The sequence below is a fragment of the Bufo gargarizans genome, chromosome 1 (assembly GCF_014858855.1).
Source record: "Bufo gargarizans isolate SCDJY-AF-19 chromosome 1, ASM1485885v1, whole genome shotgun sequence".
NCBI lineage: Eukaryota > Metazoa > Chordata > Amphibia > Anura > Bufonidae > Bufo > Bufo gargarizans.
Window position 1 is genome coordinate 68645749 of NC_058080.1, and position 16939 is coordinate 68662687.

Below are 16939 nucleotides of genomic sequence, written 5' to 3' on the forward strand. Positions count from 1 at the left end.
TTGGCTGCTTAATTTTTCGACAATGTTCTTAGATACTCTCCTCATCTGCGTTCCATCCTGAGACAAATGGACAAACTGAAAGGGTCAACCAAGTTTTGGAGCAGTTTTTAAGATGTTTTGTTTCTGACTATGAGAATGAGTGGAAAGGGGTTTTGCCCCTAGCAGAGTTTGCTACTAACAACCACATCCTCCTGATTTAGTGGTAATTCTTGGTGAGGCTAAGTATAAGGTTAAGAAAATTATTTACTCTTGGAGATTTCAGGGCTCTCTGCAGTACCTAATCCATTAGAAGGGATAGGATGCTGAAGAGCTAATATGGGTGTGCACAAGAGCACCTGGATGTTCCACAGCAGTAGTGGCAAAATATTCTGTGGACAGATGAAACCAAAGTTGAGTTGTTTGGAAGAAACACACAACACTATGTGTGGTGAAAAAGAGGCACAGGACATCAACATTAAAACCTCATCCCAACTGTGAAGTATGATGGTGGGGGCATCATGGTTTGGGGCTGCTTTGCTGCATCAGGGCCTGGACGGATTGCTATCATCGAAGGAAAAATGAATTCCCAAGTTTATCAAGACATTTTGCAGGAGAACTTAAGGCCATCTGTCCACCAGCTGAAGCTCAACAGAAGATGGGTGTTGCAACAGGACAACGACCCAAAACATAGAAGTAAATCAACAACAGAATGGCTTAAACAGAAGAAAATACGCCTTCTGGAGTGGCCCAGTCAGAGTCTTGACCTCAACCCGATTGAGATGCTGTGGCATGACCTCAAGAAAGCGATTCACACCAGACATCCCAAGAATATTGCTGAACTCAAACAGTTCTGTAAAGAGGAATGGTCAAGAATTACTCCTGACCGATGTGCACGTCTCATCTGCAACTACAGGAAACGTTTGGTTGAAGTTATTGCTGCCAAAGGTGGTTCAACCAGTTATTAAATCCAAGGGTTCACATAGTTTTTCCATCTGCACTGTGAATGTTTACATGGTGTGTTCAATAAAAACATGGTAACATTTAATTCTTTGTGTGTTATTAGTTTAAGCAGACTGTAATTGTCTATTGTTGTGACTTAGATGAAGATCAGATCACATTTTATGACCAATTTGTGCAGAAATCCATATCATTCCAAAGAGTTCACATACTTGCAACTGTATTTATTTGCAAGCTGTATTTGAGATGTACTATAAATTTAACAGTGTAGAGGTGGGCTCCCAGGTTGGCTCAGGCCAGGGGTCACACATGCAGATACTGTAGCGCAGGGGTGGATTGGCCATAGACCCTACAGGGAAATTTCCCGGTGGGCCAATGCTCCAGGTGGCCACCAAAGTCCTCCTCCATAATGAGCTCTTAACAGTAATTAACGCTGTGAGGTATTCATGTACCCAGTCAGCGACCACACATGCCCTTCTGAATTCTACTGGTGTGGCCTGCTAAGACCTCCTAAGCCCCCTGCTCTATAGACAATTGGAGCAGGAGAACAGAAGATGGTAGCTATTGATGGCCACCATAGACGGCCAGCATTTGGGGAAGTATATTTTGCTACACTGTGATTTTGGTTCTGCTGGGTTGGTATTTTGTGCTATGGTATTGTTGCTCCGTCTCCTTTTAATTTGGACCTACAAAATGGGGCTATTTTTAGTTGTTTGTTTTTTTGAGGGAGGGACAATTTAAGTTCCCAGTCCTCCCTGCTGTAGCGTTTGCCACATGAATTGTGCCCTAGTTTTGGGCCAGGTTATAAATTGAAGGTGCTGAAGTGCTTCATAGTCATAGTCAGATAGTGTAGAAACCTTACTGGTTCTATGTAAGTCAATGCACCATTCTCCAGTAGGGTATGGTCATAGACAACATCCATAAGTTTCTGACCCTCTTACATACTGACCACCGTGATGTATTCAAAATACAATATGTGATAGCTTAGTAAGCTGAATGATCAATTTTTCATATGATAATAAACTTGCTCTTGACTGTGGATGTTATGTTGTAATTTCAGCCTACACTTTGCCATAGAAACGAAAGAACACAATGTACCAAAGTACAGAATGTAGGCGTCAGTTATCATTTCCAATATTATCATGTAAATGCTTTTTGGTCCAGAGCTGAACACTGTATAGTATATTATATTAATTCTGAAAATATTAATAAAGTGGATTACAAACCAAATTCGGGGCACCTTATACCCATTCCCAGGAACACCCACAAACCCACCTGGGACGGCCCACCTATGGGAGGGGTTAAACAAGCCACACCCATTTTCAGCCCAGGACAGCCCATATTTGCCAGGTCTGTCTTTGAAAATTAGGGACAGTCCCTACAAATTTGGGACGTATGGCAACTATGGAGTTAGAAGTTACTTTTGGATGCCAACTTTAATAAAAATGCACAAAGTCTGGATGATATCAAGTGTTTTTGTCTGTGGTTTTACATAGGTCTGCAAGTAAATCTACCACATTTGGCCTCATTTACCATAGTTGTGTAAGAGAAAAGTTGGTATTGCTGCCTACAGCTTTCATTTCTGAAACTGCAGTGATTATGTCTTTCAAGTGCTGCATTACGTTTTCGGCAAAGGGAGTTGGGGATTTGGTCAGGATTAATGTTGTCCTCAATTCTTAGAAATACAGGCAGATACTTTATCTATCGCGCAATATCATCAGGGAGGATTTTGCTTGGAAGCAGGACAACGACCCCAAACATCCAGCCAATGTCATCATTTACTATCTTCAATGTAAGAAATGATAGGGAGTCCTGGAAGTGATGATATGGTCCCCATAGTGCCCTGATCTCAACTCATCCAGTCTGTCTGGGATTACGTCAAAAGATAGAAGGATTTGAGCAAGCCTACATCCAGAAGATCTGTGGTTGCTTCTCCAAGAAGTTTGGAACATCCTCCTTGACGAGTTCCTTCAAAACACTGTTTCTAGAAGAGCTGATGCTATTCTGAAGGCAAAGGATGGTCACACCGAATAGCGATTGGATTAAGATTTCTCTTTTGTTTATGGGCAGGGCTAAAACGTTCTAGACGTGGGTAAGGCATGCCAAACCTGACCTATGGCTGAGTTGTGCCGGGAGCCATGTGCGTGGGTAGGCCTGAAGAGGGCGTACCCTGTTGGAGTGTGTGAAAAAAGGGAGGGAGGGAGGGGTAAGTGAGACACACCGCCTGTGGGAAGGTATTGGAGGGAATATATAGGGAGCTACGCCCCGCCCACAAACACAGGCTGAAATCAGCCTTAATACTTATGGGCAGGGCTAAAACGTTCTAGACGTGGGTAAGGCATGCCAAACCTGACCTATGGCTGAGTTGTGCCGGGAGCCATGTGCGTGGGTAGGCCTGAAGAGGGCAAAAAGACAAGTACACTCCATTGGTGAGAACCTGTTTATTCGTATGCTTCCAGTTTATGTACTATAACGCCAATGACTGAAAAGCCTGAGATATCTCCCTGTGTGGGTTCGGAATATATCTGTTGAAGCATGATGACCGCCAACGCCCCATGGAACGGATGACATGGGCAGGGACCTGGTGTTGTGACGCAGATGAAGCCGCCCCTATACGGAACGAATGACCCGAGATGGTACTTGGATCATATCCGAGGCCTGCCGCTAGGGAACGTATGTGGGACGTGAATTGGACGGATGAGAGGGGCTTGCCATTAAAGGGGAGGAGAGGACTATTAGGAGGAGTTGACTGTAACTGTGACAACAGTTTATTTAGGATACGGACTGGGCACCATTTACTATGAGTGGGGAAATATTTAACCTCCGAGGGTGGCCCTGTCTGGTTTGTTTTGGTTAGAGGTAGGCTGAGTATGAAATGGTCGTTGTGCCACGCCAACTGGTCTTTGCGGAGGCAGCCTTGCCCCGGAGGGCTGCCGGTAAATTCCCCTGGCCGGAGAAAGCCATAGAAGCTTAAAAACATGGCCGCTTGTATTATCATGCTGGAAAAGGGCCCAAAAGGATGACCATCTAACGCAGAGGACAGATCCCTGAATAGCTCGGGAGACACCGGTTGTCTGCGGGGGGGAGTTTGTTTGACGGTTTTTTGGATTCCCCTGAGGGCCGCCTTGATGGCCTGGTTCGAAAATATGGAGGAACGACCCGGATTACTGAGCATGAAGTGGTGTTGAAGGCCTGCTAGATATAACTTGATGGAACTATGTGAGAGATGAGTTGGGAATGACAGAAAGCTATGAACGCCAGTAAGTACAACGTTTCGTCATGGGCGCCCTGGGGGTGAAGGCGTCTGAACCTGTCGAAGGCTTTCAATCCGGCTCTATAATTCCTGGCCGTGTTTGGGGCTAGCGACTGGTTTATGAGGCTTTTCGCTGTCGAGATGAGTGACTCTAGTCCATCGTTAGAGTGTTGTGCGATGGGATTGAAGCACCCGTGGGATCTGCGTCGGGCATCTCCTGAAAAAAACCCGAAAATTTTGATCTAGACAGTGCATCTGCTGCTGTGTTACTAAGCCCCTGAATATGTTCCCCTGAAAAACGAAAGTTGAAGGAAAGGGACAGCCAAACTAACCTGCGTAACAGTGACATGATTTTTGGAGACTTAGCCCTTTGTTTGTCCAGGATGTCGACTAACGCCTGGCTATCCGTGACAAAAAGGACGGAGGAATTGGCCCACTGGTCACCCCAAACTTGGGCCGCTGCCACTATGGGATATAGTTCAATGAGGGGGGATGATTTTAATGCTTCTATATCGGATCTTATTTCTGGGGGCCATCTGCCCGCGAACCAATGATTGCCAAAGATAGCAGCGAACCCAACTGACCCTGCTGCGTCCGAAAAAATGATGGGCGAGCGTGAGGTTCGGGGAGGGATGAATAAAGAAATGCCGTTCCAGTTTGACAAAAAGGAATTCCACATGGATAGATCTGCTCTGGCGTGACTATCTAAAAAAATGGAGCTGTCCTGATCCTGAGCTTCGGGGAGGAGTTGCAGCATCCTTGACATGAATGCTTTCCCTTGCGGCATGACCCTGGTCGCAAAATTAAGCATCCCTAAAAGAGACTGGAGTTCGGTTTTGGTGATGGAGTTGCTTAGCACCGCTCTATTCATGGCTGACCGAATCTTGATTAATTTCTCAGAAGGGAGCCTGGCCTCCATGCGGACTGTGTCCAAGATAATGCCCAGAAAGGTGACTTGTGGAGCTGGCCCTTCTGTTTTGTTCTGAGCTAACGGGACCTGTAACTGACTAAATAACTCCTTCAGAGTGTTTAATGCGGTTGGGAGGGGACGCTGTTTCTCAATAATCAAGAAGTCATCCAAGTAATGGATGACCATTGGCAAACCCCCGTGGTGAACCAATATCCAGTGAAGAGCTTGAGCTAGCTGATCAAAAAGCCAAGGACTGCTTTTGCAACCGAACGTGAGACGGTTGGCAAAATAAAACTTATTGGACCATCTGATGCCATAACAACCCCAGAGCTGTGGCTGAATGGGCAGTAGCTTAAAGGCGTCAGCTATATCCGCTTTGGTGAGCCAAGAACCCTTGCCTGAGAGCAAAATGAGCTGGATTGCTTGATCAATGGAAGAGTATCTCATTGAGAATTCGTCTGAAGGGATCAGAGAATTCAGGCTAGGAGTGGACGAAGCATGTGGAGCAGACAAATCATAGATCAGACGTTTTTTATTAGATGACTGTTTTGATACAATACCGATGGGATTGATGCGCCAGTGTTGAAAGGGAACGTCGGAGAAGGGGCCTAGCAAGAAACCTTTCGCGACCTCTGCTAGGATCAATGTGTTAACTGCCTCTGGATCCTGACTGGCTGACATTAGGTTAGGACCCTCCCAGTTACTTTGGGGAAGAGAAATTAACCCTGTGTGAAACCCTTGGCGGAAACCGGATATCAGGGATTCAGTGAATGCTCGATCAGGGTGGTCGGCTAGGAGAATCGACAGTAGTTCGACATTGATGTCGGTTAGTCATGGTTGTTGTGAGGTTTTCCTAGGGCACGAGGAGCGAGGATGAGCTCTGAAACACAACGAGCAGATGTGCAAAGCCCGACATGCGTTGAAGGCACAGCTCCCCAGATTAAAGTTGTTGCACAACTGGCTTTTGCCGAGGTAAACTATGGGCCGGCCTAATTTGTCCACTGAACTGGAATTGCCCTGACTGCCGGAGGGGCCGGGCCATGGACCTTGTGGCGTGTTAAGACTGTAGTTTGGGCACCAATCCGTTGTATGAAATATAGACTGGCAGTTTGAGCAGGTGGGGGCCCTGAGCCCCGCGAAGTGCCGGCAGAATAGCTCAGTATCCATCTCCGCCCAATTGGTGACAAACTGGAACTGGGAGAGCGCTGCTGCTGCTTTGGCGGAGAAGGACCGGTGATAATCGTAGAATGCTGATCCACCATATTTCTGGCCCAGGTCGGTGACCCGGTAAAGGTATCTATCCAATTCCTCCCTTCTGTCAGGCTGGGCTGAGCAGACCACATCCCTATAAACACTGAAGGCCAGGACAAATTCCGGGATGGACAGCTTCCTACTGAGACGTGCATCTTTGGCTTTCATGACTATTGATACGTCCCCACAGTTGATCACGCGGTTCTCTGCAACATCATGGGATGCAATGAGGATGGAAGCTAGGTTAATGTCCTTGCCTGCCACTATATCTTTTTTGAGACTTTCTGGTAGGAAGTGGGATGGGACAATTTGGGGGGTAGGAATATTAATACCTTGGAGAGACTGTAGGGCGGCCGGAGTTGATACGGTGGCCTGGCTTTGGCCGGACGTTGAAGGCTGGACTTCCAGGACCTCAACTCTGGACTGGATGTCCGAGACTGAGTTGACTAACCCGTTGATGGAAGCTTGGAGCTGGGAAAGCGACAGCTGTATAGATGACAAGGAAGATTGTTCCTCGGAGGACCCAGCCTCAGACATCAGGATCCTATAAAGTTCCGCTTTCCTGGCTGATGATGGATACCGGATCCCTTTCCTGTTTAGCTCAGCAATTAGCTTTGGAATGGTCCAGTTGCGGAGAGATCTGTTGCTGCTGCGACCTGAGACTACTGAGCCTAAGGAAGACACATTGTCTTCTGTACCAGACAACTGGGACATCTTGGATCCGCTTTGGCTGAACCGAACTTGTGAAGAATGAATTGATCTGGATTGCCGCGGATAGAAAGGTCAACAATAAGAGCTAGGTGAGGAAAACATGGACTGAAATAAACAAGAACAGAACCTACCAATGCTAGGATCTTGTTGCGTGTATCTTACCTTGCAGAACTTTTGCCTACTTTGGATTTTATGACGGCTGGAGACACTCCTAGGAATCTGAGGGAAAATTTTTGTAAACTGAATAAACGTGGCTGTGAGAAGAGTGGGGACCGCGAGACCCCTACGAACGACCGGAAGGCTCGTGCCCGGCCTTGACAGACTCGGACGGGGTATGGTAGCCCCGATGTGACATGAGATGGGAGCCGCAATGGCTAACTTGAAGGAGCTGGATGTTGCCCAACGCCTGGTACGACCTAGGAACTCAAGAAGGACAAAATGACGTGACCTGCCATCAGACAGCTGAACCTTAACGATCCACGTAACCATGCCGATCTTGGCCGGACGAACTAGTTAACAAGGAACGCCAGATCCAGACTGAACGATATAGGTGACACCACGTTGAACGAACCTGAATGGTCCCGAGACCTGTGCCATGGACTGGTCTGGTGGTCCATATGCCGGGCGACAATGAACTGGGGCCTGGACGATCCAGGAAACGTGCCACACGTGATGGGCGCCTGGATGATTTCGGTAACATACAACAATTGCTTGGGGCTGGACGATCCAGGCAATTGATAGCGATAGGCCATGGCCTGGACGATCCAGGTGACGTACTGACAATGGCCTGAACCTGGATGATCCAGGTGAGATACAATATTGAACCGGGCCTGGACGATCCAGGTAACGTATTTACACATGACAGGGCCTGGACGATCCAGGTGACATACAACAATGGCCTGATCCTGGACGATCCAGGTAACCGATAGCAATAGGCCATGGTCTGGACGATCCAGGTGACGTACCACATCGCACTGGGCCTGGACGATCCCGGTGACGTACAGACGATGGCCTAATCCTGGACGATCCAGGTGACATACAACATTGAACCGGGCCTGGACGATCCAGGTAACGTATTTACACATGACAGGGCCTGGACGATCCAGGTGACATACAACAATGACCTAATCCTGGACGATCCAGGTGACCGATAGCAATAGGCCATGGCCTGGCCAATCCAGGTGACGTACCACCTCGCACTGGGCCTGGACGATCCAGGTGACGTACAGACAATGGCCTAATCCCGGACGATCCAGGCAACCGATGGCAATAGGCCATGGCCTGGACGGTCCGGTGACGTACCGCATTGCACTGAGCCTGGACGATCCAGGAGACGTACAGACGATGGCCTAATCCTGGACGATCCAGGTGACATACAACATTGAACCGGGCCTGGACGATCCAGGTAACGTATTTACACATAACGGGGCCTGGATGATCCAGGTAACATACAACAATGGCCCAATCCTGGACGAACCAGGTAACCGATAGCAACAGACCATGGCCTGGACGATCCAGGTGACATACAACATTGAACCGGGCCTGGACGATCCAGGTAACATACAACAATGGCCCAATCCTGGACGAACCAGGTAACCGACAGCAATAGACCATGGCCTGGACGATCCAGGTGACCTACAACATTGAACCGGGCCTGGACGATCCAGGTAACATAATTACACATAACGTGGCCTGGACGATCCAGGTAACATACAAGGAATGGCCTAATCCTGTACTGTCCAGGTACCTTAAGGATGCCAGTAGACTGGACCAGCTGAGACGCCTGATGCCAGCCCTTGCCAGCCGTGATGGGAGTGACCCGATCTCTGCGTCTGGCAAGTGGTTGAGGAAAGGTTCAGCAGTGAGGCAGTGAGGCGCGCGCCACCTGTTCCTGACTCACTGCTATGCTCACGCTGTGCGAGGCGAGTTTCAGGCGTCTCCGGTGGGTAAGCGAGCGGCCCGATCTGCGCTCAGCAGGAAGTGGCTGGGGAGACAGCGGAAGCCGATGCGTTCCACCGTGGACCGCAAGCCGGAATGAGAGAGCGCAGCTGCCGGCCGCGCCGATGCGAAGTTAGCAGGACTTACTTGATGAGAAGGAACTTCTCTCCGGACGTACACCGAACAGCAAGACGCACCAGACACAAGTGAACTTGGAGGCCGGCTAGATGTGCTCTTCCTACAAAGTAAGTGAGACACACCGCCTGTGGGAAGGTATTGGAGGGAATATATAGGGAGCTACGCCCCGCCCACAAACACAGGCTGAAATCAGCCTTAATACTTGTTCACTTAGCATTTTGTTAATTGCAAAAAAATAAAATATTAACACTCTCTTACTTTTCAGAATTTTTTTCCACAATTGCCTAAAACTTTTGTCTTGTGTATATACTTTATATCTTTCTGATATTCATTTATCTCCTCTTGCACTTTCTTGGGACCCAAGCAAGACAAATGCTACATTCTCTCCTGTATTGTCTCCCATTTGACATTAAAAGCAAGTTAGCTCCAGATAACATGACATTTCTAACAGATCTTTTATATTTGTCTCCATGAATAATTCATGTGATAGTTGTTTTAACGTTATTGGCTTGAAGTTGAATATCTGACAGATTATGTTATTAGCAGAGTTGTTTTTTTTGTTTTTGTTTTTTCATTAAAGCAGACACATTATTTGCAGTTAGTCTTAATAATTCAGTAGAAAAGCAGGAGCACAACAATGGAGGTGAGCAGTAGAGATATTCCTTGTCGGGTGTTCATAAAGAAAAACAGTTTGCTGCCGGGACAATTATCTGACTTTTCACATAAACAAGAAAATCCTGAATTATGGAAAAAAGAACATTTTGTAAAAATGTACAAAAAGGAATGCTTGTGGCTAAACACCTGACCCAAGCAACGTCTTAGATGCACTACAGGCCCTAAATTTCTTTTTTTGTAGCCCCATAGAAATGAAATCCATAAAAAATGTGGATTGGATGCAGACAAAAAATGTGGTTGTGTGAATGCACCCTAATTTGATTGTTAATAGGGTGATACCATGAAAAAAAGTTCTTGTATATACCCCTCCCCCAGAGGCTGTAAAAGGGTAGAGATTTCAGTAACAGGAATACAGGATATTATATTTTTTTCTTTTATCGCTTGCAGCCAATTCTTTTTCTCCCCTAAGAAGGATTGTCCAGTTTGTTCTTCTGGCATCCATTCACATGAGCAGCTTTGTACCCTGGATGGGTAGACCAGGCTTCATATTTTTGCATGCTGTTCTACTACAGTAATAGATAATGTTACATTGATAAATGTCAAACTCTCATGATGATCATGCTTGAACAGTCCAATGGCATTGCTGGCTTGTCATATCATACATGTTCTGTCACCTGATGTCTGTTTAACCCCTTCTACCCCGGGCCAGTTTTTACCTTCCTGCCCAGGCCATTTTTTGCAAATCTGACGTGTCACTTTATGTGGTAATAACTTTGGAAAGCTTTTAATTATCCAAGCCATTCAGAGACTGTTTTCTCGTGACACATTGTACTTCATGTACGTCATAAATTTGAGTCAATATATTTCACCTTCAAATTTACCAAAAATGTAAAAAAATTTGCAATTTTTAAAATTTCAATTTCTCTGCTTTTAAAACAGAAAGTGATACCTCATAAAATATTTATTACGTAACATTCCCCATATGTCTACTTTATGTTTGCATTATTTTGTAATTTTTTTTTGCGGACGTTAGAAGGCTTAGAATTTTAGAAGCTATACTAAAACTTTTTAAGAAAATTTCCAAAACCCACTTTTTAAGGACCAGTTCAGGTCTGAAGTCACTTTGTGGAGGCTTACATAATAGAAACCCCCTATAAATGACCACATTGTAGAAACTAAACCACTCAAGTTACTCAAAACTGATTTTACAAACTTTGTTAACCCTTTAGGTGTTCCACAAGAATTAAAAGAAAATGGAGATGAAATTTCTAAATTTCACTTTTTTGGAAGATTTTTCATTTAAATCCATTTTTTTCTTTAACACATCGAGAGTTAACAGCCAAACAAAACTCAAAATTTATTACCCAGATTCTGAGGATTACAGAAACACACCACATGTGCTTGTAAACTGATGTAAGGGCACAGGGCAGGGCGCAGAAGGAAAGGAGCGCCATATGGTTTTTGGAAGGCAGATTTTGCTGGACTGGTTTTTAAACACCATGTCCCATTTGAAGCCCCCCCCGATGCACCCCTACAGTAGAAACTCCCAAAGTGACCCCATTTTGGAAAGTAGGGGATAAGGTAACAGTTTTATTGGTACTATTTTGGGGTACATATGATTTTTAATCGCTCTATATTACGTTCTTTGTGAGGCAAGGTAACCAAAAAACAGTTGTTTTGGCACTGTTTTTATTTTTTACAACGTTCATCTGACAGGTTAGATCATGCACTATTTTTATGGAGCAGGTTGTTACAGACGCAGTGATATCAAATATGTCTACTTTGTTTGTTTGTTTCAGTTTTACATAATAAAGCATTTTTGAAAAAAAAATGTTTTTGTGTCTCCATTTCTGAACGCCATATTTTTTTTATTTTTCTGCCAATAGTCTTGTGCAGGGGCTTATTTTTTGCAGGAAGAATTGACGTTTTTATTGGTACCATTTTTGGGTACATATGATTTTTTGATCATTCATTACACTTTATGAGGCAAGGTGACCCAAAAAATTGTTTGTTTTTGCACAGTTTTTATTTATTTATTTATTTTTACAGCGTTCACCTGAGGGGTTAGGTCACATGATATTTTTATAGAGAAGGTCGTTACGGATGTGGAAATACCTAATATGTATACTTTTTCTTATTCAAGTTTTACACAATAATAGCATTTATTAAACCAAAAAAAATATGTTTCAGTGTCTCCATAGTCTGAGAGCCATACTTTTTTAATTTTTTTAATGATTGTCTTAGGTAGGGGCTCATTTTTTGTGGGATGAGGTGACGGTTTGATTGGTTCTATTTTGGGGGGCATACGCCTTTTTGATCGCTTGGTGTTGCACTTTAAATGATGTTAGGTGACAAAAAATTGCTTTTTTGGCACTGTTTATATTAATTATTTTTACAGTGTTCACCTGAGGAGTTAGGTCATGTGATATTTTTATAGAGCTGTTTTTTTACGGACGCAGCGATACCTAACATGTATACTATTTTTTATTTATTTCACTTTAACACAATAATTGCATTTTTTAAACAAAATAAATGATGTTTTAGTGTCTCCATGTTCTGAGAGCTATATTTTTTTTAATTTTTTTAACGATTGTCTTAGATAGGTGCTATTTTTTTGAGGGATGAGGTGACGGTTTTATTGGTACCAGTTTGGGGGGCATACGCCTTTTTGATCGCTTGGTGTTGCAATTTTTGTGATGTAAGGTGACAAAAATTGCTTTTTTTAAAACTGTTTAAAATTATTTTTTTTACGGTGTTTATCGGACGTGGTGGATCATGTATTTCCTCAATAGACTTCTACAGTGCGCCAGATCTCTTTCCATCACCAGCGGCATTAGTCTGAAGAAGGCCACATGGCCGAAACGTAACATTAAAGCTGCAATAACCATACAATAAAAGAAATCAAGATTATTCTAATTACGCTGGAGTCTTTGTCTTTATGTATAATTGGGGCTGGAACCCTACTCCAAGCAAAGTAGAACAGAGTGCAACAAGGTTACAACAATATTTATAGAGCCAGTCGTTACGGACTCAGCGATACCTAATATGTGTGTGTTTTCTTTTTTTTTCTATTTTTTATATAAAATCAGGGGAAAGGGGCGTTTATTTCTTTATTTTTTACTTGAAACGTTATTTTATATTTTTAAAAACTCTTTTTTTGACTTTTTTTTTAAACTCTATTTCTGTTCCACACTGGGACTTTACTTTTGAGGGTCTGATCCCCTCTGCAATGCATTACAATACATCTGTATTGTAATGCATTGCCTGTTAGAGTATTACACTGGGTAATACACTAACAGGTTGCCTAGGAGACCCAGTCTGGGGCTCAATCTCCTGGGCACCCGTAGAAGGCAGGTCCCGATGCCGTGCAAGGCATTGGGCAGCCTCTGCACGGCATCGGGCTGCCTTCTCACCCATCGGGTCCCCGCCACAGCAGCGCGGGGTCCCAATGGGTTCCCTCACCCGCCGCAAATCCCTCCTATGCCGCGGTCAGCGCTGATTGTGGCATAGAAGGGGTTAATCCGCCGGCATCGGCTTGTACAGCCATGCCGGCGGATACAGCAGGGGCCCGGCTACCAGGGACTTCCGGGCCCCTGCAGTGATCACCATGACATAATAGTACTATTACGTCATATGTCGGGAGGGGGTTAAGGCTTACTACTTATATCTGGAGGCTATATGGAGGCACCACAGGAAGCCAGTTGCACACTCTGCAGACACAGTACATTGTAGCTCTCCATACACTTGTATGGGTGCTGTATTAAAGCTCTGAACCCGGACATATCCCCATTTTCACCCAGGCAGCCCCCCTGATATGAGCATCGGAGCGTTTAATGCTCTGATGCTCTCCCTTGCCCTGCGCAGGACAAGGGTTGTTTGTTTATATTTTTACACTGCTAGGCAGAGGCTTCCACCTAGCAGTGTTGATGGTGACGTCACCAGCTCTGATGGGCGGGCTTTAGCACTGCCTTAGCTGTTTTACAGGCCCATTAGTGCCGGTGACATAACCGGGCAAACTTTTAGGCGGAACCTTGCTAGCTTTACCCATGAAGAGCCCGGTACGTCATCGGATCTAAAAAAAAAGCCTTTGCCAGAGGGGCTGCCTGGGTGAAAAAGGGGATATGTCTTGGATTAGCTCTGAAGATACCCTATGAGGTTTTCAGTCTATTCTGTGACAGATTTATGGAATATAGCTCACAACAAATGTATCAAATTCTGCACAACAATTGTTAAATTTGAAACATTTTGGAGAAGACTTGGTGCTTTTAGTTTAGTTTTATGTCTTATGTTTTACACCAGTCACCATGTAGATAAATTCCATAAATATGCCCATAACCATGTTGCCCATGCAGCTGATATGGTGGACATGCCACAATCGAGAATTGTGCTTGCCCGGAATACATATATTATTTCCACTGAAAATGTCATGCACCGAGCTTGATACCTGAGGGCCATGTCTAGAAAGCTGCCCCAATTCTTTATGCAGCATTTTGACAAATTTAGGGCAATTGCTCCATGCCTTATAAACAGATTTTTCAGCATTATTGCAAAAACTCCCCCTTTGACCCTCGCCTTTAATTTACCAATACAATATGAATTCTGCCCCCTCATTTGTCTACATAGCTGTGTGCCATTAGCTGATAATTGCCTCGGTAATTGCTCAGGCTTTGATGTGTAAACCGTAATTATAACATTTCATGCCGATTCATCTGAATATGAAATATTAATATGGCAGCATGACTTGGCACACCCTTTTATCCGAAATGACTTGCAAGCAACTAATCCATTAGTAAGTGTAATTTAATGTAGGTCAGGGTCACTGTGATGTCATTGTACATTTTTCATACTGTAGATTGGTTGCTAGCCCGGATTGTGGTAAACTTCCACTTAGAGTTGATCAATGTGTGTTAACTCTTAATCTGCCCCAGTAAATGCACTCTCCGAGTCTGACTATGGTTCCCATGTAATGATGTGTCTGACGGAAAGCAGCCATGTTTCTCTTTAACCCTTTTTAACCCCTTAACACTATATTAAGTAACTGTACATCGTAAGCATTAAAAGGTTTTCCAGGATTTTAAAACTGATGACTTATCCTCTGGATAGGGTATCAGTATATGATTGGTGGGGGTTCGACACCCGGGACCCCCGCCGATCAGCTGTTTGAGAATGCATTGGCACTACTGTGAGCGCTGCAGTCTTCTCATAGCCTACCAAGCACAGCGCCGTACATTGTATAGTGACTGTGCTCGGTATCGCAGCTCAGCCCCATTCACTTCGATGTGGCTGAGCTGTTTCTAGGCCATGTGACCGATGAACATGTCATCACAGGAGCACTGGTTCTTTCTCAAATAGCTGATCATGGGGGGAGCCCCCTCTGTTGGACTCTGATTGGTCGCTATGAAGGCTTCCAGCGCTCTCATAGTGAGTTGCCTGCAAACAGGGGCAGACTTGGAACTTAAAAAAGCCTAAAAGTGGCCTCAGTGTTGTAGGTGGGTCCAAATTGACAGAAGACGGGGCAACACAAGTAGATAGGGCCAGTACAAGTTGACAGGGTCAGCGAGGATAATATAAAAGCCTTAGAAAACCCCATTAATAGTGGAATATTCCGATTATTTTTAGCAGCTGGGCCACAGAGCAAATACTATGGCGGTACCCTGGGGATAACACTTGTTTTAGCACTATGTGTGGCCGTATGTAAAAGATTATTTAGTGTATTGCAAATTCAGCAACTGATTTTACAAGGCTTACAATATAATGTGCTACAAAAGACATTGAAATGCAAGGTGCTTGACTCACTAGCATAAAAGTATTCGTTTTAAATGTCAGTGAAGCAAAACACCATTCAATTTACATATAAATACGCAGCATTACAAATCAAATCCTTCAAATTCTTCTACAAAGATTATATTATACAAATTCTCCTCTAAGCTGGCACTTGGGCACAATAAAATAAAATTTACTTGTGTTTATTAAATGATGAATTTTTTTTCATTTAAAGTACAGCACTATAGATATTATTATTAAAATTATTATTATTAATCTTTATATAGCGCCAACATATTCTGCAGAACTTTACATTCAAGTACAGAGTCATAAATAACATAGCAGCAAACAGTTTTACCCGCAGATACAGGTAGATCAGTACCAAAATCTATCGACAGCTGTGTCCACGGTCTGTTGGGAATGACCAGTGGCAACAGAGACCCCGCCGGACGAGTATGAGTGACTTTAGCGTGTGCACAGGTTGTACAGGTGAACAAAAAATCAATGACATCCTGGGGCAACCTCGGTCACCAAAAACGATGAGACAATAGCTCTGAGGTTGCTTTACTACCAGGGTGCCCAGTGAGTGCAGAGTTATGGTGTTCTTTTAATATTTCAAGGAGCAAATTCAAAGGCACAAACAACTTTCCTGGGGGACAGGAGACTGGGGCGTCCCCCTGAGCCTTCAACACCATCCCTTCCGGGTCTAAGTGTAACGCAGAGACAACCACCCCCTTTTGTAAAATCGGCACCGGATCGTCAACATCACCCCCCCTCCAGGAAAACTTCGGGATAACACATTAACTTTGACATTTTTTTGCCCCTGGACGATAGGTGATAACAAAATTAAACCTGGTAAAAAACAAAGACCACCTACTGTAGCTTTTCTAGGGGTAAGACGTTTAGCAGACTCAAGGTATAACAGGTTTTTATGATCAGTAATCACCGTGATGGGATGAGCTGCCCCTCCAAAAAGTGACACCATTCCTCAACCGCTAATTTAATAGCTAAAAGTTCCCTGTTGCCTATATCATAATTCCTCTCAGCTGCTGACAATTTCTTAGAAAAGAAAGCACAAGGATGCCATTTATTAGGAGACGGGCCCTGGGACAGTACAGCCCCCACCTCCGATGCATCAACCTCCACAATAAAAGGTTGAGAAACATCAGGCTGGATCAGTTTGAGTGCCGAGGTGAAACTCTCCTTCAGAGAAGAAAAAGCCAGTTTAACAGAGTCAGACCATTTAGAAAAATCAGTCCCCTTCTTTGTCATGTCCGTAAGGGGTTTGACAATCGCAGAAAAGTTCTGAATTTGGCAAAACCCCAAAAAACGCTGCAAAGCTTTTAGGTTCTCAGGAAGATCCCATTCTAGGATCGCGCAGACCTTCTCTAGAGCCATACGGAACCCCGAAGCTGATAGCAAAT

At 44.4% G+C, this 16939-nt stretch overlaps 1 protein-coding gene across 2 annotated transcripts in view; it reads left to right on the forward strand.

The window, feature by feature from the left end:
• Nucleotides 1-16939, forward strand: part of PPP2R2C (protein phosphatase 2 regulatory subunit Bgamma) — a 194554-nt gene that overhangs the window by 78260 nt on the left and 99355 nt on the right. The window lies entirely within an intron of this gene.